This window comes from Sinohyriopsis cumingii, chromosome 10 (assembly GCF_028554795.1).
Source record: "Sinohyriopsis cumingii isolate HCF-2022 chromosome 10, ASM2855479v2, whole genome shotgun sequence".
In the NCBI taxonomy this organism is placed as follows: domain Eukaryota; kingdom Metazoa; phylum Mollusca; class Bivalvia; order Unionida; family Unionidae; genus Sinohyriopsis; species Sinohyriopsis cumingii.
Genome location: NC_142970.1, coordinates 52,909,908 through 52,935,524, shown reverse-complemented (window position 1 = coordinate 52,935,524; position 25,617 = coordinate 52,909,908). Strand labels below are relative to the sequence as shown.

General features: G+C 34.4%; 2 long non-coding RNA genes across 3 annotated transcripts in view; one reads left to right on the top strand and one right to left on the bottom strand.

Annotated features, from left to right (window-relative positions):
- Window positions 1-25,617, bottom strand: part of LOC149790161 (uncharacterized) — a 338,762-nt gene that overhangs the window by 289,415 nt on the left and 23,730 nt on the right. For both annotated transcript variants that reach the window (XR_016424027.1, XR_016424028.1), the window contains exon 3: window positions 14,554-14,640. This is a non-coding gene — a long non-coding RNA (uncharacterized LOC149790161). The remainder of the gene's footprint in view (window positions 1-14,553; window positions 14,641-25,617) is intronic.
- Window positions 245-5,789, top strand: LOC149790162 (uncharacterized). The gene is made up of 2 exons (XR_016424025.1): window positions 245-467; window positions 2,905-5,789. It is a non-coding gene; the product is annotated as an uncharacterized LOC149790162 (long non-coding RNA).

The window sequence follows — 25,617 nt, the reverse complement described above, 5'->3', positions numbered from 1 at the left end:
TGCGACTGCCTGGTATCTAAACGGGTCGAAAATTATGACTGTACCGAACAACACCTAATGTAAACAGTGTACATTCTATCACTTTATCTGAGCACAGGCTTGTAATGTGGACTTCATAAGCATATTTTGTATGGTATATGTTAGTTAAATATTTACTAAAGATCCTTGATAAGAGACCAAGGTAACTCCTGGCAAACTTCAAAATGTGTGATAGAGAGTGGATAGATAAAGTGACATCTGCGGCGTATGTACGTATTAACGATAGATCCTTGTTGAGGGAACAACGCAGTGCTTGACGTACATAAACGTTGCTTGTGTAATTATGATCAAAAACATATATAACTTTACCCAAAGAATACATTCAGTGCTAAAAACAATTCATAGCAAGACATTTGATTCGGTAAATGAACAGGAAATTTAGGGGTGGAAAAATATAAGAAAATTCCAGGTATATTTCTCGAAAAAAGGTAAGAGCAATATATAAAATCAGATTTTCTATTAATCTCGATCATTGTGATGATTTACTCATCGAGAGCACTAACTGACACATGTATGTATGTATGTATGTATGTATGTATGTATGACCTGATTGTGCGTCAAATGTTCTTATCGTTTAACCTCGTGTCTACACGTTTTGCATTCTGTCCTGTAGGTGTCTAGTCTTCAAGTAAATTAAACTTTCATATTCCTCAAATGTGATAAGCTTAACACTAATGCACCAGAGAAGACCTTGATCAGGTTTTAAATATGAAAGATCAACATATATATTATAGGTAAATAACGTTCTTATAGTTCAGTTTCAGCAATACATTGAACTTTACAACTTCATACCTTTCTGTACATATACATGAGATTTTCTGAAGCTCCAGATGTGTACATAATTCTCTGAAAATTGAATGAGTAATGGTTGGTCATATATTAAGTAAGTTCTATTCTCCATTGTATGGGAATACTGTTTTATAGTAAGCTACGCCAACAATGCTTGAATTAATACTGTCATACCAATATGGTTTCTGTACCCAAGTTTTCATTTTTGCGTATTTCCCTATCAAAACTAAGTTGCAGGAAGAAAGTAGCATTCCTGCCTAGGAAGAATTACCGAGTTCATTTGACAATAACTAAAAGAGATATACACCTAGCTTAACTATAATGTTTTATTAGCCTGTTGTACCTTGATACTTGCATACCTATAACAATATAATGAAACAGATTTGCTGTCTTAAAAGTAACAGTTATTGGGTCACATGATACAAAGATATCAGTTTAACATAAAAACAACAATGTCCTCATCAAGGCAAGCGTGGAGCTGTTCTACAATCTTGTCGCTTTCAGCGCCGGAAGCGCCTGGTAATAGTGCTTCCGCCAGATAATGATTAAGTCGCCAATCATGTTACCAGTGGCAACGGTCAAAAGATGTACGTTTTTATGTTACCAGGAATGGTGACTGTTTAATTAGTATGTTCTGTGCCCAAAGGCTCAGCGCTCTGATGGTAATTGCCTTTGCTGAGTCTTCGAAGTCTAGGCAACAAAGGGAGGCCGGTTTCGAATTAAGAAGCAATTTTCAATTATCGAATACCAAGCATTACCGGCGCCTACTAGGTTTCCGATTTCCTAAAATGGATTACGGTGTGTCTACAGCCTAGCTAGTAAAACTATTTACAGTATGTCCTTTTAGTGTCTAGAGGTTATTTCAACTTTGTGTCATTTGTATCGTGGAACACTACTGAAAAATCGTTTTTGAAAAATGTAAACATAAGATTATAAGGGCTAGGCTTTCTCTTGGTCACTTGGTGCAAGTTTCAGTACAAGGGTTTATTCTTGCTAGAATTAATTTTATCTCTCACGCAACAGATTTCCACTTACATTTGTCCATTAGTGCATCGTAGGTCGATAAATCACACCCTCGCCCGTGATGATAGTGATTGGCGGTTATGGGGCTGATATCACCTTTCATTAAAACATGCGAAACTGCAGCCAATTGTGGCTGCACAGATCAGTATATATTGTATACATTAACCGGTATTTCTCGCGTCTGTGGAGCTACCGTCGGTTGAATGGTTCTTTTGGTGGCATGTACATTATATTTCCGAAGTAAATCCTATTTTTTGTAATTTGCGAATCCACTTGGAATAGCACAACCCTCTGTCAAGTGGCCACTACGAATTTAGCGCTACATATGGCTGGTACCAATAATCGATATGCGTCTAACTTTTCGCAGGTTTGTTCCGGAAAGATTTGTATGCAACAAAATTGCACATTTTAATGAACAGGTGACATCTGACCCACTTATCGTCCATCAGTATCAACACAGATTGGGGATGGGTGTCGATTCATGAACTAATTGCATTTAAGAGAGAGAGAGAGAGAGAGAGAGAGAGAGGGAGAGAGAGAGAGAGAGAGAATGGGGGGAAGTAGTGATGATCTCGATTACATTGTAAAATGTTTAATTCATTTCGAAAACGATAATTATTGATAGGTTCTATTTTATTAGCGACCAATAAGCAAAAATGTATCACTGATCTAGAGAGTACGTATGCAATAAAGTACTCTTGAAACCAAAATTATATGAGTATCCAAAAGTTATGAATGAATCACAATTTGATATGCGAACAGTTTGGAACATCAAATTGTTGTATACCAACTCTTAGAAAACATCTTAAAGTATGCTTGACATTTAATCGCTCTCCAGGCCACAGTGGAAATAAGGTAGTTCTCAGGTTCTTTTCAGAAAGAGTCTGCTAACAGATGCAACAAAATGGGATATTATCAAAAATAGAAGTTTATATGCTCCCAAACTATAATACTTTAGAATCAACAGACTAGTATATGCTTTAGAAATATGGTACCTTATTTAAAGCAAAAGATTGACCTTTGAAATATTATCTCAACCTAACATTGTTACAGGTGCAAAAGAAGAACAGAAGAAAAATGTTCACCAATGCGAAATTAAGGGATTACTTCAAATTGTTTTTGATTTATGGAAATAATGAAGATGCGGGCTTCAAAGAGCAAACTGCTTTGATAGACAGGAATCCTTTATATGACTGGCCAAATGAAACCATTCTACATTATTCGGTACCTTCACTTCATATGCGAGGCACATTCAAGAACACGCCATCAAAGCATGCTGAAATTTTACTTTTAGATGCGCTGGAAGAAGAATTCGAGAGGAGGGAATCAGAAGACGAATCGGACTCAGAAGACGATGACCCAGAAATAATACAAATCAGAGTTACACAAAATTATTCACCATGCGAAGAATGTGCAGCCGAAATAATAGACTTTATAAGAAACTGCGGTTATAAAATACGAATGTCCATAGCGTTTGGCACATTTTATTATTTCGATTTCAATAAAAGAGGATTGGTCAGACTCCGGAGAGCTGGAGTAAATCTGCAGCTCATTGATCAAGAATTGAGAAACAAAATTGAAGAGCTGGTGTTCAGCGAGTTGGGTAGATATTATGTATCAGCTATTAAAATGCAAGACTGGTTTGCTACGAGAAAAGACACGGACAGAGACTACATGGAATAAATATAATTAATTTCCCCACAGAGTGTCATGAGCTTAAAATCGTACTTTAGAAAGAACCAATGGTTCCCACCTTGTACAAAAAATCTACAATTTTCAAAACTCAAATAATAGTGTTCCATATAAGAGACATATCGAATAATGGTCAACACCATATCCACCGTACAACAGCATACAAGTTTCGAAATACTTTCCTAAGGTCTAAATGATAGGTCACTACTTACGTGCTTTGTAAAATGTCATTCAGACTAGACTAATCCATAATATGCACATGTATGGCAAGGCTAACAACGTATCACCTGATGAAATGATCGAATTGTAAAACGTAAGTACTTAACTAATTGGTGTTAATGTTTTAGTATGTATGAGTATTCAAACATTCTTTAGACCTCAGAATATATGGACAGAGGGGTATCAAACCTTACCGAATAAACAGCTAGATGGTTCATTATACGTTTAAAAATGTCAGAAATTTAATCTGGCTTTTACTTTCTTTATCAAAATGACATTCATTTGCAGGGTTGTCTTTCTTTTCTCACATTCATCTATTATCGCTTCTATACCACTCATTTCGTATATTCTTCAGATGCCGCATAGGTTTTATCATAATCAATACATTAATCTCTTCATGCAAAATGTTAGTTATAAAAATATTAGTCAATGAGTTTATTACAACTTGCTACTTTTACTTGTTAAAGTTAGGGGAACTGAATAAACGAGATGTCTTTTGCTTTTTAAAGCATAACATATTCCATATATACATTTGTAAGAAACTCATTTTATTGAAAATATAAAGATCTTCTAACAAAAACATGCAAACACTGAGGTTTGAATTTTTGTATTTTGTTTTCAAATGGCATATATATTAGACCAATATAATGGACACGAAGAACACAAAATATCACATCAGGGTTTTGGGGGCATTGCACCGATTGATGTATTAAAGGCTTGGTCGTCACGTTCTCTTGAATACGGTATAAACGTGCCGCCAAATGGAACTATCTTCGCAGTGACAAATGATGACAAAATAGGTTTGACTTAGATCTTTCTGCAAGATAGCACTTGTCTGACCGGCGAAGGACTACTTTTAAGTCTCTATTATTATGATATATGTTTTTATAGGTACTCATATATACTGAACATTGATTGAACAGTCCGATTCCATAACGATACCTTTCTTCATAATATAGGTGAAAGTGAAAATCTTTATATTACAAAACGGAAGAAAATAAGTGAATACCACAAACTGAAAACAAAAGTCTTAAGGACAAACATATGTTAACCCATCATTTAAAGTGTTTCTTTTGATAACATAAACAGAATGAACACAAATCAAATAGCCACTATAACGAATAGTTACAATCAGAAAACTACTGAAGGTTCCTGAGGAAACGCTGATGAAATTAATGGAAGAAATATGGCATGATATAAACCAATAAAATCATAAGGTAAAAAGGAAATACTAATTTTAGTTAATCAATTCGGAAATAAGACGATTTAAAAAAAAGTATCCGCTGGTATGTTCCTGTTGTATTCAGCGGTACCAACTCCGTGATTACACTGACACTGAAAAGCATTTAAACTGTGAGCAGGTGAAGGCGCGACAAAACATTTATGTAATATTTTATATTCATCAGAACCCCTTAGCAATGAAATATTCATGTTTGTATCTCAGGATATAATTTTAGTCAAATATTAGTTTTACAGATTATGATAAGGTAATTTAGATTTATGTTGCTACTGGTTGAATTAAAATCTTGTTCATTAAGTAATGGTATTTTAGAGTGAGGCCAGATTTGTGTCAGAATGTAAATATGAAAACTGTATATCGATTTTAATTACTCTAATACACGTTTCTCAATAAGGTATGCTATTCACATTGCCTAGATTAATTGAATGATTCTATCACAATATCATATCAGACTGGGATCTGTATCTGTTCATTGAAATAACTTTAAAAAATCTTAAATTTGTACATAAAAGGGTTTCGTGGCTTGCATGCAGAATAGTATTTTCTTTGTGGTATATCTTCATGACTTAATATGTGTTCAGTTCCTCATTTAGCTGTATTGTTGAGATGACGTTAAGGACAATTACAATGTACGCTGCTTGCTATGGATTGTTTCTTTTTACTGTGCTGTTATTGTATTTTTTTCTTCTTTGGTTTTGGGGTTCTTTCAATTTTAAAAATACAATGTTCATTTTTTGAATATCACAAATTTGCATAGCTTCGTTAAATCATAAATTATGCAGATGTACTCTTTTGTTTCTTTACTTGTTTGCTGTCACACAAACATAAATCTGAGGTCGTCTACTTCTTTCTCCATATACAATTTTGTAAACGAACCTCCATTTTCTAACTATTTGTTATTTGCACGTTTTCATCGCCTTTTATATTCGTTCTATTTCTGTTACAGGTACTAATACTGTGGCATAAAATTTCCATTTAACACCTCAAATTATATTATTAAGACTTATTGATGACCAGACAATCACTATGTTCTCGTTACTGTGAATTTCATTTTAAGGCGTAACCTAACGTCATTTCTTCTGTAATAGATATGGGCGAGGGCTTGTACGGCAATCATCGCTTTATTCACATACATACATACATACATACATACATACATACATACATACATACATACATACATACATACATACAAACATACATACATACATCCATCCATCCATCCATCCATACATGCATGCATACATACATACATATATGCATGCATACAAACATACATACATACATACATACATACATACATACATACATGCATACATACATACATACATACAACCATACATACATACATACATACATACATACATACATACATCCATCCATACATGCATGCATACATACATACATACATACATACATACATCCATCCATCCATCCATACATGCATGCATACATACATACATACATGCATACATATATATACATACATACATACATACATACATACATACATACATACATACATACATACATACGATTGACAGTGGTATGAAGACCTGAACAACTATTTTAAGAATGTTATCCATCGTCTGAGGACGGTTGTGAGACGGAACGTGTTCGTTGTATAAGAGAGGATAATAACTAACAAGTTATCAATTTACGTAACTGAGAATCAATATGTATGATCACTGACCAAGTGCAAGCACATGTCTGATGGAAATTTAAGTGAGACCCAGCATTGCTCCTTTGATGGGGAATGCATATATGTGTCGTCCATAGTCAAAACGTTTAAACAATTACCCTAAAGTTATTGTTCAATGCGATAAAAAGACTTGCAGGATATCCTATCACTTTTACATAATGCAGAATAATGTTACTTCTCTTTTTTCCGACTTCGTAAAGATAAACAAACTACTGGCCGTGAAAAGACGAAAGCAGATAGGCAACCAGCATCTGTCGTCAAAGTCTCACCTTGTCTCATGAGACTGACACTTTGAGTACTGGTTTCAGGGATAAAGCAAAGTAGTACTGAGATAAGTGCTTGCAAACACAAGTTTTCGTGGTAAACACTAAGAAAAGGGTTAGAAAACATTAGTTTTCTTAGCAAGCACTGATATAAGGGATTACAAACACTAGTTTTCGTGGTAAAGATTGAGACAAGGGTTTGCCAACATCAGTTATCGTGGTAAGCACTGAGATATGGGTATTCAAGCACAAGCTTTCGTGGTAAGAACTGACATAGGGGGCGCTCTACATATATTATGAGCTTCTGAGAAAGTAGTGGGTGTAAGGTGAAGCTGTTTGCAAGATGCACAATGGAGAGAATGTTGGTATACATCTATGTTACTTTCATGTACTTTGGCTTCATTTCATTGGATATTGTACTTGTGGAAATAGTAAATGATCTAAGCAAACAGCTAACTAAAACGACTGCTCCCTTGTGTAAAAAAAGTCAGCCTGAATTAGTCTAAAGTACACTATCTTTAGCAGTTATCAAAATGGGAAAAATGAATTTTGCCAGATTAGACAATAACAGACTCTGAAAGTGTAATGAATGAATTACCAAATGTATAAAATGTAAGAAAGTTTTCGACTCGTTTTATTCAATTTACCTCTGAAGTCCAGGAAGCGAAAATGACCAAGAGGAGCTAGGAGGTTTTTGAGAGGTGCACATTTGAAGTAAGGCCAAGCTGTATACTCTATAACCCATATTACACCAATCAATCGTATACCAAAATAAAGGGAATGAAAGGTTACTTGAATTTTACCTGAGATATACAAGGTCTTTTTTAAATAGCTAGTATAACCAGTAAGGACACCATTTTGTTTCTTTTTCTTTAAAATTCTAACCCTATGCAAAATACGAAACTGGAAAGCGCCACCATAAGGGATTGCAAACACCAGTTTTCGTGGTAAGCACCGAGAAAGGGTTTGCAAACACTATATTTGGTGGAAAGCATTGAAATAAGGGATTGTAAACACTAGTTTTCGTGGTGAGCACTAAGAAAATAGTTTGCAAACACTCGCTTTCGTAGTAAGCACGGAGATAAGGTATTGTCTTGGTAAAGACTGAGATAAGGGATTGCACAATCTAGTTTTCGTAGTAATCACTAAAATAAGAGATTGCAACCACAGTTTTTGTGATAAAGATTGAAATAAGGGATTGCTAACACAGTTTTCATAGTAAGCACTGAAATATGGATTACAAACACTAGTTTTCGTGGAAACGACTGAGATAATGGACTGGGAAACTAGTTTCCGTGGTGAGTACTGAGATAAGGGATTGCAAAGACTAGTTTCACGGTAAAAACTGAAATAATGGATTGCAAAAACTAGATTGTAGTGGTGAGCAATGAGATAAGGAATTGCAATCAATACTTTCGTTGTAAAGACTGTATAAAGGATTGCAAACACAAGGTTTTGCGGTAAGTACTGACATAAGGGATTGTATGCACTAGGTTTCGTGTTAAGGACTGAGAGAAGGGATTGCAGACACAGTTTTTGTAGTGAATAATGAGATAAGGGACTGGACACACTAGTTTTCTTGGCAAGCACTGAGATAAGGGATTTCAAACAGTTTTCGTGGTAAAGACAGATATATGGCACTGTGATAAGACATTGCAAACACCGTTTTCGTTGTAACCAATCAGATAAGGGATTGCAAACACAGTTTTCGTGGTAAAGTCTGACATAAATGATTGCAAACACAGTTTTCGTGGTAAGCACTAACATAAGGGTTTCCAAACACTAGTTTTCGTAATAAAGACTGAGATAAGGGATTGCAAACACAGTTTTTGTGGTACTCACTGACATAAAGCATTGCAGATACTAGTTTTCCTTGTAAACATTGAGATAACGGATTGTAAGCACTAGTTTTCGTAAGAGGTACTCAGATAAGGAATTGCAAACACTGTTTTCGTGGTACAGACTGAGATAAAGGATTGCAAACACTAGTTTTCGTGGTAAGCATTACAATAAGGGATTTCAAGCACTAGTTGTCGTGTTAAACTTTCAGATAGGGATTACAAACACTATTTTTCGTGGAAAGCACCGAAAAAAGAGATTGCAAGCACAAGTATTTGTTAAACACTGAGATAAGGAATTGCAAACACAGTTTTGTGGTAACGACCGAGATAAGGGATTGCAAGCACAGCTTTTGTGGTAAATACTGAGATAAGGGATTGCAAAAACTAGTTTTCGTGGTAAGCACTGAGATAAGGGATTGCAAACACAGTTTTCGTGGTAAGCAATCAGAGAAGGGATTACAAATACAGTTTTCATTGTAAAGACTGACATAAGGGATTGCAAACAGTTTTCGTGAGACAAACTGAGATAAGGGATTGAAAGTTTTTGTGGTAAGCACTGAGATAAGATTTAGCACACACTAGTTTTCTTGGTAGGTACAATAAGAACAATCGTTTTGTTATAAAACTTTGACCGTTGTGACGATTGCATTGTCAATAAACACAAAACTGAATACAGATAAAATCATTGATTAGTAAACCTCTCTTCAACGTCATAAATGGGCCACCGCTGTACTATTAGAGATAGTTCTTGAAATCGCCTAAAATTTTCTGCCATGCTACATTGACGTTTTTAGCAACCTTACTGCAGCGCAGTTTATGATATATTCGCATCTTTTCCAGATACAATAAAATAAGGTTTGACAAAATAAATTTAATTCAGAACTATTTCTGGCACATGCATGTAATTATGTTGATGCCTTATAAAGTATTTTCAGTTTGTTCACCAAGATAAATTGGTCATTTAGTGGGGATTCCGAAAGGGTATATCTAAAGTAAAACATTTAATCACATAACGTGAAAGGAATATGGTAAGTTGACGAAGATTCATTGCATATGAATTAAAATAAGCCAAAAAAAAAAGATATAATTCTAACGTAAATAAACTGAAAATGAATTCAAAAGCAAATTGAAAAACGGAAATCAAATAATATGTTTCAAAAAGAAATTGAAGTCTAACGTAACAACATTTTCACAGTAATTGTAAAATGTTATTATAAGCCATTGCGAATTATTACGACCGAGTAAACTATTAAGGTATGTTAGGACACTATATAAAGTAAATTTCCTGCGTAGCACAGCGGTCAGATTTTAAGAAATGCATATCAATTAGAAATCACACAGCAAATAACAGTATTTTCCAAAGCACTGGATCAAAAAAAGAACGTTTTAGTAATATAAATAATCAGTATGAACAGAAAAACAGACAAACAACAGAGCAAAACTGGTAGCAAACCAGCTCAAGCGCTTTCGGAATCCACTGATTTCCTTTTTCAAGTGCACAAAGCCACAAAAGAACAATTACACAAACGAAAACATAAGAAAACACAAAACACAATTACTATACAACGTCTGCATTGTGTTTGATATAAAGTGGTATAATTAATTAAAAAATAAGGGTTGAACGATGTTGAGTGTTGTTACATTTTAGTGCAAGTAAGCAAGGTTATAACAAATGATGTTATGTTTGTTTGCGCCGTCAAACTTTTACGTCCTGTATGTTATATTTCATTTTTCATAGAATATTTCGCTGAGATGATTGTATGTTAAAAATGGGATGAATTTGTTCTAGAGCAAATGCGAATCATTGAATTTGTAATATTTAATAAACGCTTTTTAATACGTTTATAAAGATGTTTTTGACATTTTTACTTTAATTACATGTGTTTGAGAAAGCTATATACCGCCTCCAGAGCTCATTTCGTCAAGAATAGTTACTAATGCTTTTCGGCAATTCCTGTTTTATTGTAATCTGATAGAACATTGTCAGTGGCAGATTTGTTCAGGATCACTACTTTTAACTCATCAAGAAGTTCCCAGTGCATGTTTGTTCTAGTTCGCTGAAGCAATAACGCTTTAGCAGACTTTTACGTGTTTGCACAAAGCTTCGCCCAAAACCCACGTCAGCTGAAATGATTAAACGTGCGAACATTATCGCAACAGAAAAAGAGGCTTTAGCAGCTTTTAATGTGACGTGTTGTTTTGTGCTCGTTAACAGCTTCTAATTAGTGGGGCCCTGTACGATAGATACAGATTTATTCAATAAATAATAAGGTAAGTACTTATCGGTAATCCATTTGGACTAATCAGAATCCCATAAAGTGATATATTAACGTGCTGCAATATAAAAACATAAACTTCACACACTATATGCGAAGTGTACAGACTACGTTATAATTAAACATTACTATTCTTCAATGAGTACGAGACCAAGAACACTAACTATCGTGTCACCCGGGCCTTCGCTTCTGCCATTTGTGATAACGGAGTAGTTCAGTGACCCTTGAGGTGACCTCCTGTCTCGTATTCGCAATAGCCAGTATTTAGTGCACATATCCTGACCTTAAGTTGCCGTACTTTGTCGGATTTACGATACCGACTTAATAGCTACATGCAACATAGTCAAACAGGAAACAAAACTGAAACCCTCAATATTTGCTTTCATGTGATAAGCTTTAGATCCGTAATAGGAAACAAATGTCTCATCAAAGATGTCTTTCGAAATTAATAAATAAAACAGAAACATACAATTTCAAAACAAAAAAACGGGAAATCATAAATCAGGGAACTCGGATGAATGCCGTTATGTTCGATGAGCTCAGATATTGTTAGGATAAAGAGATAATACAGTCCAATAAAGTTCATTACACGAGGAAATAATGTCACAATCAGGCTAAATAAATACATAAATAAATATATCATGCACTTGAAGTACAAATTATGTGGATGCGTTGATATTTTACATTTCACTCAGTATTTTCGAGATTGTTAAAAAATGTTACTAGCGTTGATATGAAATTGTTAAAAAATGTTACTATCGTTGATATGAAATTGTTAGCTGCATAACTTTATATTTATCAATTTTTGCAAGTTAATTTACCAATCAATCGAGAAATATTACGGTAAGTACGTATTGGTAGTCCATATTAAAAGTAGTCGAAGTTTCATTAGGTCCAGCGTAGTTTAACATGGACTGGTCCATATGGAATACAATGGGAATTAACTGAAAAGCCACTTTGAGTCTGTATTGGGTCTTTTGGGAGATCAATATGAACACGATTCGATGTATATTTGATTATGATAGCCCAATTACTATGGAGGACTGTGAAAATTTAACATAAATGGGATACCGTTGGGCGCTTAGTAATTCAGTTTCGGTTCAGAGTCGCAATGGGGATGTATCGGAATCTAACAATACATATCAAAGACAGAGAGAGAGAGAGAGAGAGAGAGAGAGAGAGAAAGAGAGAGAGAGAAAGAGAGAGAGAAAGGTCAATCATAGTTTAAAATGTAATTGTAACCATCATTTTTCAAAACCATCACTTTTGTATGCTATGCTCAACTGACAAAGGACATAACTCACTTATGAATCAATAGTGAAGATGGATGATTAGGACTGTCCCTCCTCTTCGTGCAAAATGCCTACATTTTCTAAACACGGTAAAGCTAGAATCCATATATTCATAGCATTAGTGACAAGAAACCGGGGTCAAGAAAATTTTCCCATGATCGCAGCCAATCAGATAAAAGAATACTGCGCAAGAATTGCATAGGCTTATTTGGACTAATTAGAATCCCATAAAGTGATATATTAATGTGCTGCAATATAAAAACATAAACTTCACACACTATATGCGAAGTGTACAGACTATGTGATAATTAAACATTACTACTTTACTTCAATGAGAAAAGACCTAAAATGTTTGTAAGACTATGTGATATGGTTATACCATCTCCACTACGTGTCTATTGGAGCGTAAGTTCATATAATATAATAACGCTATGTGAAATCAACACTTAATTTTGTTCCTAATAGGCGTCTGTTCAGTCAAAAACTGAGATGTTTCCTGATTTCCTCATCATCGAAGTCTTCAAGCACTAACAGGTCTGATTTTTTGTGACAGACGACACTTTTTGTAACCACCTAATACTTATGCGAATTTTATGGTTTCATTTGCGCTCATCCACCAAAGGAATATTTTTTTAGACCAGCTGCGTTGTTTTAGATTACCCGTTGTGTGCTCGTCGCCATATAAATATACTTCACAGCATTATCAAAATGACGTTGTACGTTTATTTAAACAAAACTGACATTCCACTGTGGATTGATTGTGTTCTTCACTTTTGTTACTGTTTTTGTTTTATGACACTCTTAAGCACATGTCATAATCAATTTCTATATTTGGATGACAGCAGCTAACTACAGAAAAGGAGCATTACGGAATGACATACGCATAAACAACATAAACAAGAAGCAGCAGATTACGAGATATTTCACCAAAATGGACTGAAAAAAGAATGATGGTAAAAAACAGAAATCCTCACCATGCCACGTGTTATTTATATATAGTGTATTGTAAACAATGTCTAAACCAAAAGTAAGTGTAACGATTGGATCATTCTCTGAATCTAACATTTTATTATCTTCTTTTATTATTATTTTCCTTTCTTTTCCCAGTTAACAATGCAACTTTGCAGCAATGATGCTTCATTATTATGTGTTTCATTTTTTTACGTTGTGGTAACATTTTGAGAACTTGCCGGAATATTGCTTCAACATTGTTTAACGTTATGATATAACATCCCTACAACCCAAAGGAAACTAAAAAAAATATTGAAATCAGTGAAGAATGAAAGCGACCTTGAGTTTTTGAAACACGCAACTCTGCTGTCAAATTCATCCAATTAAAGATTAAAGAGATAATGTAAGTTTCCATTCATCCCAAACAAACCTTAGTGAAAAAGGTTTTAAAAGAAATAAAGATTTATATAAGTGTTATTACAGTCTGCACCTTACGTTCAACTAGTTTGCCTCAAATGGTTTGTTCATAACAAACTTTTCTTCCAAAATGTTAAGTTTCAAAGTTACCAAATCGATAATATATTGGCTTGTTTTGCGAGAAACTCGATCCTAAACAAAATCCACTTATAATCATTTTACAATTTGGCTACAGATTCAAGATTATTCTTGTATTTGAGCAATTATTTCGTTTCTTAAAGTTTTTTCTTTTAAAGAATTAAGTGTTCGGATGCTATGTTATGTGCTACTTAATCATTTTACACTGATTAAGAAGCGTTAGGCTTTCCAAAATTAGCCTAGATTATGAGAAGGAAATTAAACTTCAAAATATGATTTGCATAATAAAATAGATGATCTGTCACAGCTTGATATTTATTCACTGCTTCAGGAAGAAACAAAACAAATATTCAAAAAACTACCTGCCAGGAGAAGGACTGTGTTTGAGTATAGTCCAATCTACTGGAATATATCACATTTCTTTTTTGAACAATTTTAAAATATACTAGACAAAATATCTTAGATCGGTATCCCGACACAACACATTTCAGTGATAGTGGTAAATAGCAAAGTTGATATATATATATATATATATATATATATATATATATATATATATATATATATATATATATATATATATATATATATATATATATATATATATATATATATACAGTAGAGAGAGAGATTATGGTTGAGTTCATTTTCATTAAAGTTATATGGTGTACCTCAATATATTATACTGCGGAGTCTGTTTCCTACACCTGAGAATCAATAATATCTTCTGTTGGTTGTGTTTCTGAATCCTCAAATTTCTGCAATAAAACAATTCAACAGAAGAATTAAAAGCCACACACCTCACTTCATAAACATGATCAAGTTAGGTTAGGTTATCAGTGCTGGTCAATAAGGATGAACTTATTAGAAACACCATATAAAAATTATTTGATACAGCAAGGTTTAATATTGTTATGATATGTTTAAAATAATGGGCAATACAATGAATTACATTAGCAATCATACTTGAAAAATACTGTTGTAAACTAGTGTCACATAATAATTATAATTTGCCCAAAAATGTATGACAATTATCTCGCAAAATTTACAAATTTCAAATTTCCAATCTAAATGTTAAATTTTAAAGGTCAACACAGTACTTTATAAAGAACTCTCTAATTGTATAGCTAGCATTTATTACAAGTATAATGGCTGCACAGATATATGTCATTTACTCACTAATTCTGTCTGAGACTTGCTGAATTTGGTAAGTACAAGTTGTGAATGGTTTATTACTAATACGCCAAATGTCTCACTCCGGCGGTCGCCATCTTTGAAATAACAACTCCCGGTTTGCACAAATATGACCCCTGAGTTGAAATCAAATTGAGTTCAAACACTTTACGGTAATTACACATAAAATCATTGAAAGTATGTACTGTTAACTGAGCTTAATGTATCAAGCGTTTATACTGGATGTTAAGTTTAAACAACCAATAAAAATAAACGTAAGAGACATCGTAATCGAACAACCCTGTGAGGCCAGTCAGCAAAGACATGATAGTGAACGTGTTTTTTTAGTTCTGTAAGAGTTGTGTCCCTTGTTGGTTAGTTAGACAGTAAGACCCTGATGCCCAAAACATAAATATCAGCGTCAAGGTCTTACATGTAGGACTAGGAAAAAGCCAAAATTAACCAGAATTGGGTGTACTGCACATTACATACAAGGTTGATTAAAATGCTTGTAAACTACATGGACCAGTTTGTCGTTGAAAAACATGTTCATAGACCGAACCTCAGTCTGATGATTATGAGTAACATTTTATCGTTTAAAACACCTTTTTCAAGTTTGTAAGCCACTGAACAGTTCTTATTCAGAATTATGTGCATATCCAAGGAACACATTGAAGGCTTTCAGGGATGCGAGCTTCCGCATCAAGTACACATGAAATTCTCCGTGGACGCACCTTTTCTCTGTGTAATGCATCCCCACGACGCCCCTCAGTTTCAACCTTAATACTCCCCTTTTATATATTTTGATAGTCATGGCTAATGTACAGAATAGTTAATGATTAGACTTAGGTAAACAGGCATGAAACCAATTTGACTAATTAACAGCTAATTATTATCTGATATGATGGCTTCCAAAAAACCGATGTTCTATTGAATGTGTATTTACATGTAAGCATGGAACATAAAAGATGCCCCTTGTTGTTTAAATCGTGTTTAAACTGGTATTGATACATATATCAATCATGAAAGTGATCAAGGCTTTCTCTGAGTTTGAGTTGGACAGTACTGTCCAATCAATAATATGTGACAATAATGATGATAATGATAACTGATACTTAAGTGATTAGACTAGGGCACTACAGTATCAGTAGGCACTTTTTAAAGAGTGCTGAAATGTGCTTTGACTCATAAAAACGAGTCATATTTCGGAAAATGAACTTACAATGAAAACGACACAAATATTACTAACAGGCATTATATGAGCACAAGTGGAGACAACAAAGAGAACTCGACCGGAATATTGAATGCAGACCCTGTCTCAACTATAGTAAAAGATGCTGATGATACGCTATAATTGCGAAAAGGTGTCAAAAGGGGCTCTGTGATTCAGAAAGTTGACATCCACAGCATCTAAATGGAGGAGTAAGATTTATTTGTTTCCACCAACCTAGTTGAAGCTTGGATGGATTATAAGGTAAAAAGGTTTAGAAAGAGAGAGTCGTGTTCAATTAGTAATGCTTTGTAACACTAGTTTTACAATGTGCAATCTCTTCACAATATCAGTACATATATCAACACCTTTCTTGCTATATGTACTGCGTTCTTTAATATTATAACTGCCCGCAGTTTCTTTCATCTCTCGAGCCTTTATTTTACCCGATATACTGTCCGAGTCCGTCATTTCCACCTTGTAGTCAATGTTAAGGTCTGGCACAGACATGATAATGTGATATTTACTATTTAAGGCAAGTTTTCACAATAGGAAATAAACATTTATATTTTAACTTGTCAGTTATATTTCAGTTTTGATATTTCTAAGTATACAGATTTTCCCACTTTAAAGTCCTAACATAGCCATTGGCAGTTTTATGAGTTACAAGTGCCGAGATTACTGACTCTAACCAGTCAGCTTGTCAAAGATTGTTTTGATGCGTGTCACCAAATTCAAACTGACGAGGTGATTATTGTCAATAACTTAACTCTTTGAGATTACTTTCACAGCCGTGTTTGCAAACAAAAGGCACTCGTCTCAAATGATTAGCCACTTGGAAGTCTATTGTCAACAAGCAGTATTTATAATCTATTGTTTATGTGATTATGATATGACACTGATGCATACTTGCAGTTTGGCAAATAATGAAATGGATAGAAATAAATCTTTGCAAAGTTGGCATGTCAAACATTGTTTAGATGCATGTCGCTGATTCTAGGTGAAAATTGGATGACCTGGAAGTGGAAGCAGACATATGAGTGGACACAACACTCCCAAGAAGAAGAAAAAAAAGAGTGAATTCATTAATATTGGACTATATAATGAGCGACTACGTTTTAACTGTTTTCTTCTAGATGGATGCTTAAAGCTGAATGATCAATTGATCTTTAAATGAAAATGTAGATACAGAAAAGTGTCATGATATACTGAAACATGATTAAAACTAAGTTCTAATGGGTTTTCTTCTTGGCTGTTTAGATTTTAAGTTTAATATTTTATATATACCTAAACATCTCTCTCTCTCTCTTAAATTTCTAGCCATTTCCAAAGCCATTATCTACCTGTCCATTTATCTGTCTATTTTTATACATGTGTATGTTTGTCTTTGCTCTACTAACTATATCTACATTCCCTTCATTTATTCCTCATTTACATATCTATCTATATGTACTATTTATTGATAACTCTAATTATTGACATATGGTTTTAAGATGCAAGCAATGATAAAATGTAAATAAAAATTCTATGTTTGTGGGGGAGGGGCATGCAATAGTCTGGGATTGGGGGTTGTAGGAGGCTAAAAATGGGTCGTTGTTCCAATGAAAAATGTTTAGAAATGCAGAATTCCCAATTGCAGCAATTTAGCTACGAACATTCTGTTCCCAATTTGGCCAATTTATTATTAGATAGATACCATTTAAATATTCTTGATGGTTTCATCCTGGAAGAGTTACAACAAAGTGTGGTTCACATACTGATCTGCATGTTTCGAATCCATAGATTCCTTCTCCTGGAAATATATCATTGCCAGTTACAAACAATAGCAGCATTACAAATGGTTATCTAAAGAACACTCAGTTCTTGTTATAATCTATTTTTTATTTAAAAGTATAGTAAACAATTATATCTAGTTTTTAGTTTTAACTTTTTATTTTTGTTGCTATGACTTTTTCCCCCTTCTATTTCTTCAGCTTAGAGCCAGCCTCAAACAAACAAGATGAAAAGAATGCTTGTTCACCACAGGTACATACATTTACTTTATATCTTTAACTGCTGTTGTGATGTTTGCAGTTTGGATCAAAGTAAATGACCACTTAATGAAGGCAGGGGATTTTTCTTTTAATATAGTTTCTACTTTGTATTATAATTATGGCAAGAAATGATGAAGTAAAAAGTCATAATCAATTAATTAGAGAAGACTGGTATATCATACAATAGGCAATCTATGTTACAATCCTTCAGTTTCAGAGTTTAAGTTCAAGTAAGCATCACTTTCTGTGAGTTTAACTGAGTCAAGTTGGTATTTCTCAGTTATCTAGTTGACTGTCTAGCGTGTACAATTTGCTTATTTCTGTCAGTTTTTGGGTCGATAACAGAACCTAGATGATGACAATATTGTATATGTACAATTTTATGAGAAATATATGTACCTTTGAATGAGTGATATGAGAGATTTTGTCCTAACCGGTACAATTTGGCTGAGCTTAATATAATGGACAGCAGCTGCAAACAATCCAAAGTGGAAGCTTAGACACATCTGATGTGAAAGCATATGTGCAGCTGAAAAGAACCATACAAAGGTTTTACTTAAATGCATGGGTAAATATGGGTTCAAGCCATTTTTAGGTATTATATTGCTTAATTTTTCTACATTTTATTGTTACCGTTCCTTTGGCCTAGTGGTTAGAGCGTCCGCCTCGGATGCGGGAGGTTGTGGGTTCGATCCCGGCCATTTCATATCAAAGACTTACAAAAATGGTAGTAACAGCTGCCTCGCTTGGCGCTCAACATGAAGAGGTTAGTGTTAGGACTGGTCGGTCTGGTGTCATGATAATGTGTCGGGGGGGGGGGACATCATGATACATGTATGCGGCATGATTCCCCACTGCTAGATATCACTATAAGCTGTCACACTGCAGACATCGTAGCGATATGACTGAAAAATTGTTAAAGCTACGTTAAAAATCCAAATCATACACACTACATTTTTGTTGAAATCCATTGCGTTAGTTCTGAGTTTGAATGCACAAAGACTATCTTGCTTATGTTGGGCACTTACTCGGCTGATGCATGTAAAACAAATCATAATAGGTTATGTTGTATTTTTTGGAAATAGTTGCATTTGAATTAAATGACTGGAATTGATAGTGCATGTGACCTTTCCAGAATAATCCAAATCACGCATGTTTTCATTGACATCCTATTCACAAGTAAACGATCTGAAATTTAAAAAAAATATTTTCTGTTTAGGCCTGAATGCTGCTTTCTTCACTAGTTAGCAAATCTCGAGGAGGAATGAAAGGAAAAATATTAATGATTTTCTTTTGGGCTACAGTATGATGCAAACAACAGTTCCTTGGCTCATTTACCTGTAGTGTAGTAATACCTTTATGGTCTCTGATAACCATGATTTTCCTCATGCATACATTCTTAGTACTTGACATATTTTTCCTTGAATGCCTCTAAGCAGGATTTTGAAGTCAAGCAAACTATGGGTTGTTTTAAAAATTTCTTGCTATTTTAGTGCCTATAGGGATTCTTGTTTTTAACTGTTGTGGTCATAGTGTAGATCTTATGGGATAGCCTGTTCATCATCTGTCTATCTATTGGCAAAAGTTATCACTACTTCTCCTAAACTAATTGGAAGATTACCATGAAACGTTACACACACATTCACCCCAATGTCTAGTTGGTCCTAAATGTAAATGGTGCTGCTGGCATGTCCCATATGGCAACCACAGCCATTATCTTGAAAATATTATTACAGTTACCTATAGATAAAAGGTCAAAATCAGTATGGGATTTCATTAAAAGGCTTTGTATAATGTCTAGTTGGTCTTAACTGAAAATGGTGCAAATCTGACAACCAGTATGACCATCACGTCACTGATTTTCAGAATCTTGTTATTGCTGCTTCACCCTAGCGGAAAGTCATATTGACATGGGGTTTTCACCAGAAGACTTCTTATGATGTCTATTTGGTCCAATATGAAAATGTGAAATCTAATTATCGCTACTCTTGAATGGATGGCATATCAACATGAGGTTATCACTATATAGGCTTCTTATGATATCTAACTGGTCCTAAATGAAAATGGTGCTGATATTACTTTCAATATGGTCACTGTGGCAGCAAATTTGAAACTCTTGTTATCGCTCAAGAATATCAGTGATGGTTTCAGTACAGTTAAATAGAAAACACAGCTTTGTCTTGGAGTCCTGGAAATTATTTTGGGTCAGTAGATTGTCAGTCTCTTTGTAGACTCTTGTTAGTTTAGAACGATTCTTCCCCCAGTTTGAAACCTAGCTAATATGATCAATCAGTGACATAACTAATATGACCAATCAAGCACGTATATGTTTTAAGATTAAATAAATTGTTTTGACTACATTTTCGCTTTTAAACCTATTTCTACTAAGGTTTGTGTGGGTGAATCTTGAGGTAAACATTTATCACACTTCCAGAGCTATTTACTGCTACAATTTCACTGTAGTTGCTGGGAAATATTTCACAAAGATGTAAGCGTCAGTTCAGGGTGTCTTTTTATGGGCTGTCATATTCCTTGAAGATGTAGTTTGCCAGCATTTCATTCAGTTATTAAGTTTCACAGCTCTATCACTGAAGTGCTTGAGAATGCTCTTTTCAATAATATTCAGCATTTGTAGAATGAGTGCGGTCAAGTTATATCCTAGTTCTATTCAATTATTAAACTTTTTAGCTATATCAGTTAATTGCTTGAGAAAGCTGTATGGTACTAAATGTATGCATCTGTATGGTGAGCAAGGTCAAGCGTGTGAGTGTGATGCTATGCTGAACTGTTGACAAGTAAAATAAAATAATGCCTCAGTGATATATGATCACTCTGAATAACAGATGAGATGGTCCTAATAGAAATGATTTGGTTGACCTTGATATTTTACAGCACATAAACACAGGTTATTTACTACCGAAGCAATTGGAGTAAAGTGCCTAAACAAAGGAGACCATGGTAGTCGAACCTGCCCGTCTGGCACACTAACCTTGTACTAGTCACTGCAGCTCCTGCCTCAGTCACCTTTTGTGACATACATGAGGATGCATTGGGTATATTCTACATCTCTGAGCACACAAAAGGGAAAGGGGCCTTATATAAATGAAAACATTCTGGTTTGTAAAACATATGGTTTGGGTGGGGATGGGTCAGCTGATTAGAGGATCAGCTATGCTAAAAACATCCAAATACATACTTTGTAAAGTTCTTCAAACTGTATGTTAGACATTCCATCTGTCAGTCAGGATGACAAATAAGGGACAACTGGCACAATTGTTGGACAGGTCACTTTTGTACCGATTGAAATCTGTCAGGGTAAAAACGTGTGCACTCCATAAATGGGTCAATGTGACAGGCAACTTGCTGTCTTTTAAACTTGTTTTCAGACCATATTAGATATTATGAAACTAAAATAACTAAAAAACAGTACTATCTATATCATGCACCCTGAGAAGATTAAATCCTACATAGTAAAATATTGATCAAGAAGGGCCTACGTTTACTTTACAAACTGTTTAGTCAAAATTAATGTTGCCTTTGCAGACTCAGAACACACTTCTGAACTTCTCAAATGCATGTTTTCCAACTATACCAGTACACGATGTTTTGTTATACCTTACTGAAAACTGGTATTTAGTAATGGATAAATATTGACTGACTACTGAAATGGTTTTGTTTCAGACCGCAGATATGTGGGGTTAGAAAAAACTTGCACCTCAGCAGCCCTGGTTGGTGTCAATTTCATTTTGGCGATATGGCAATTTCTTTTGGTCATCATCATTAAAGAAATTTGTTGTCACTGTTTTAAGTCGTCATTTTTGTTGACCCACTATTAGATCAAAGTCAGTTGTGATACTGAGCATTGTATCAAGAAGGCTTAAATGACCAGAGTACAGTGTGTGTTATTCGTACTTTAGCTTTATATAATCTAATTTGAGGCGTGCCATCCTTGATAGAACTCTTTATATGATGGCCTTTGAAAAAGTGTACGTGTTTGGGGAGGGGGGCATCATTTACTCGAATACCTGTTCAATGTTGCCTTATGTTAGTGTATGACATTCCCTAAGCACCATTAGTCGAGTAATTAACCCACCTAAATATGTCAGAGCAATCAGTTACCCTGTACCCCTGTTTGGGGACGACCAAACCCTTCATGTTACTTTAAAATCGTTATCTGCTACTTCTAGTTTTATGGAATGCCTTGCATAGGTTTATGTACAACCTACCACATACTGCGCACACCACATATGAACTTTGCTTACAGTGCGCAAACTTTTCATTAAGGAATGGCATCAAATGGCAGGGTCATAGGATCTCAATGGGTGAACCTGGATCAGAGTACAAACCCTTTCTCTCTACTGGCATTGGAATACATTTCTGTCAAGTGTATCAACTTCCATCCTGCAAGGCAGAAGTGTTTATGTGAACTAAGGGGAAGACATTTTATGGTGATGTACCACCAGAGAAAATCAGAGATTGGGGGAATGTGGTTTATATAACAAATTTTGATCCTATAAAGTAAGGATTTTATCCTTTTTTTCCTTTACCTTTTGTTTTATATAACTTTTACAAAGTAGTAACACTACATTTTACCTTTCATCTTGTTTACAGGTTTTTGGACAGGTTTGTCTAAATCATTTTGTTTTCCTCGCAATTCTTTGTTATTCCTTTAGAACTTACTTTTAAACTGGCACCATGTATCCAGTTTTGTGCTGACAGGCCCTAAACCATATACATACATAAACATCCATACATACATGCATGCCAACATTACTGTCTGAAAATCATAACTGTTTTGTGTATGCCCCAATTATTCAATATATAGTATTCTCTCTTAAGATGTTGATGGGAGCCATGGAATACCACCTTATAGTTTGACATCCTTTAATTAAATACATTTTGCTTATAAACATGAGATATATGACTATACGCACATTATAGCAGTAAATGTGTAATAATAAATGGCCCGGTAATGAGGCGGTGCTGTACGTACTGAATTACTGTGTCCACAAATCATTCAGTATAGGCTGTAAATTGTTAAGTTGTCGTATGTCACCTATCTAGTTAGTGTCTAATTATACACCAACGTGGTTCACACAACCTTGAAAAATCATTGAATCAGTAGAGTTACTTTAAACACTACTTGAATGTTTTGTAGTTCCATTATTGTATGTGAGGGAATAAAAAACTTAAAATATTGAATAAAATAATCAGTGTCTAACTGCAAGACTTTTGTTTACATGCTTTCCAAAAGTAATGAAATCGGATAAAATTGTGAGGATCAAATGAAATAACAGTTGCTAGATGGAATAAAGTCACTTAGCAGTGGTGCCTTGCTAATTACGCTTATAAAAGGATAAATAATTTATTAAAAATGTGGCCCAACTAGAAATGAGCTGTATGCAGTTCAAATTGGGCACATGACACATTTTCTGTAAGATAAAGTAATCCGTGAAATCATTTGGAAGTCCTGACATTTTTGAAAGTTCTCGCAAAGTCCTCAGAGAAAAGTTCACCTGGGCTAACTGAACCATAACATATAAGCAAACAGACATGAAAGATGCATGCACATTTACACACACACACACACACACACATATTTCATGACCCTGAAGCATCCAGTATATTATACTGAATTAACATGTCCCCATACCATCCAGTATATATACTGAATTGCTATGTATCCCAATCATTTAGTCTATATATACTGAATTGGCATGTCCCTCAACCATCCAGTATATATACTGAATTGCCATATCCCCCATCCAGTATATATATACTGAATTGCCATGTTCCCAACCATCCATTATATATATATTGAATCGTCATGTCTACCAACCATTCAGTACAGTACTGTATTTGTACTTCTATATACATAGATTTAACAATTTTGAGACTGATCGTGATGTTTGCAAATAAACTTAATTTAATAATTTTCTTTTTAGTGGATTTTATACACAGACATACACATTGACACAAACACTGATAAAGACACATATTGTTACCACCATAGAAATCCCATTTAGAGACATGTATAGAATTAATAAAAAGTATGGGCTTCTTTCAAAACATTTCAATTTGCATGCTTGCTCACATGAAAATTTCACGAAGTTAAGAAGCAAACTTTTCTCAAGGTATTTGTCCAGGGGAACAGTGTATATTTAAATGGTATTCCAGCTAGGTATCTCTTCGTTGTGAAATGAATGCTTAGTAAGATGCATAAAAACAGTAGGAAAAGAAAATTTAACAAAATTTGTTTGAATTTCTTATTCCTTTTAATTAAATTTGTTTGGGAAAGACAATACACTTTACAAAATATTTTGGAGCACGTCAGGCACATTTCAAAAGGAAATTTGTAGATGGACAGGTACTTTTATATTGGAAAATTGAAGCTTGTTTGAACAAGATATAAATAGGTTTTGTTAAGGAATTTTGTATAATTGTATTGTGTATTGTGCTTTTTCTAGACTGTACTGTAGAAACACCAAAATATATCAATAATATTTTAAACAATTGTCAAAACCTATTTGCTATGTCTTAATATGCATTCATTGTGCTTTTTGGTTCATAGAAAATCAAAATCACTTGTATACACCTGTCTTTAAGGCATTGTTTATCCATCTGTTAATATGTGCTAGTCTGGCCGAAAATTTTGTAACTGTCTGAGAAATTTTCATGAAACTTTGCTCATGTATATATCATGACCAGTCAGACTCTGTGTGTCATGTACCATAGTCAGGCCCAGCCTGTACTTCAAGACCAAGGGAAAATGTTACTCTGTAACATGTATCTTTTTCCAGAATTCAACATTTGCACACCTGCCAACTGATATGATTTTATCTTAAGGTTTACTGAAAATACTCCAAAATTATGGATGTATGGAACAATAGCCAAAACTTTGAAATACTTGAATAAAAATATAGAAAACAATATTCAAATACTTTGTCAAGCATGGAGAAAGGGTCAGGAAATGCAGAAAATGTGATTATTTGACACCATTCTGTGTCAATATGAGCATTGCTCATTGATGGAAAGATGGTTACTGCTACTACAAGAGTGAAAAACAAAAACACATAAAGATTACATCAAATTGATCCATCAAGAAGTCATTGACTGCCATGTGGTTTGTAGATGCGGTTTCTGAAACTGAAATGAATGTCATTTAGGCTGAAGTGTTTAACGTAATATTGATTTCCCTCCAATGGACCACACTTCTCAGATTTTCAAATGCAAATTTTTTCCACATTGACAATAGCTGTACATGAAACTGTGTTGCACCTTACTAAACCTTGGTCTAACTTGCAGAAAATATTGGCTGC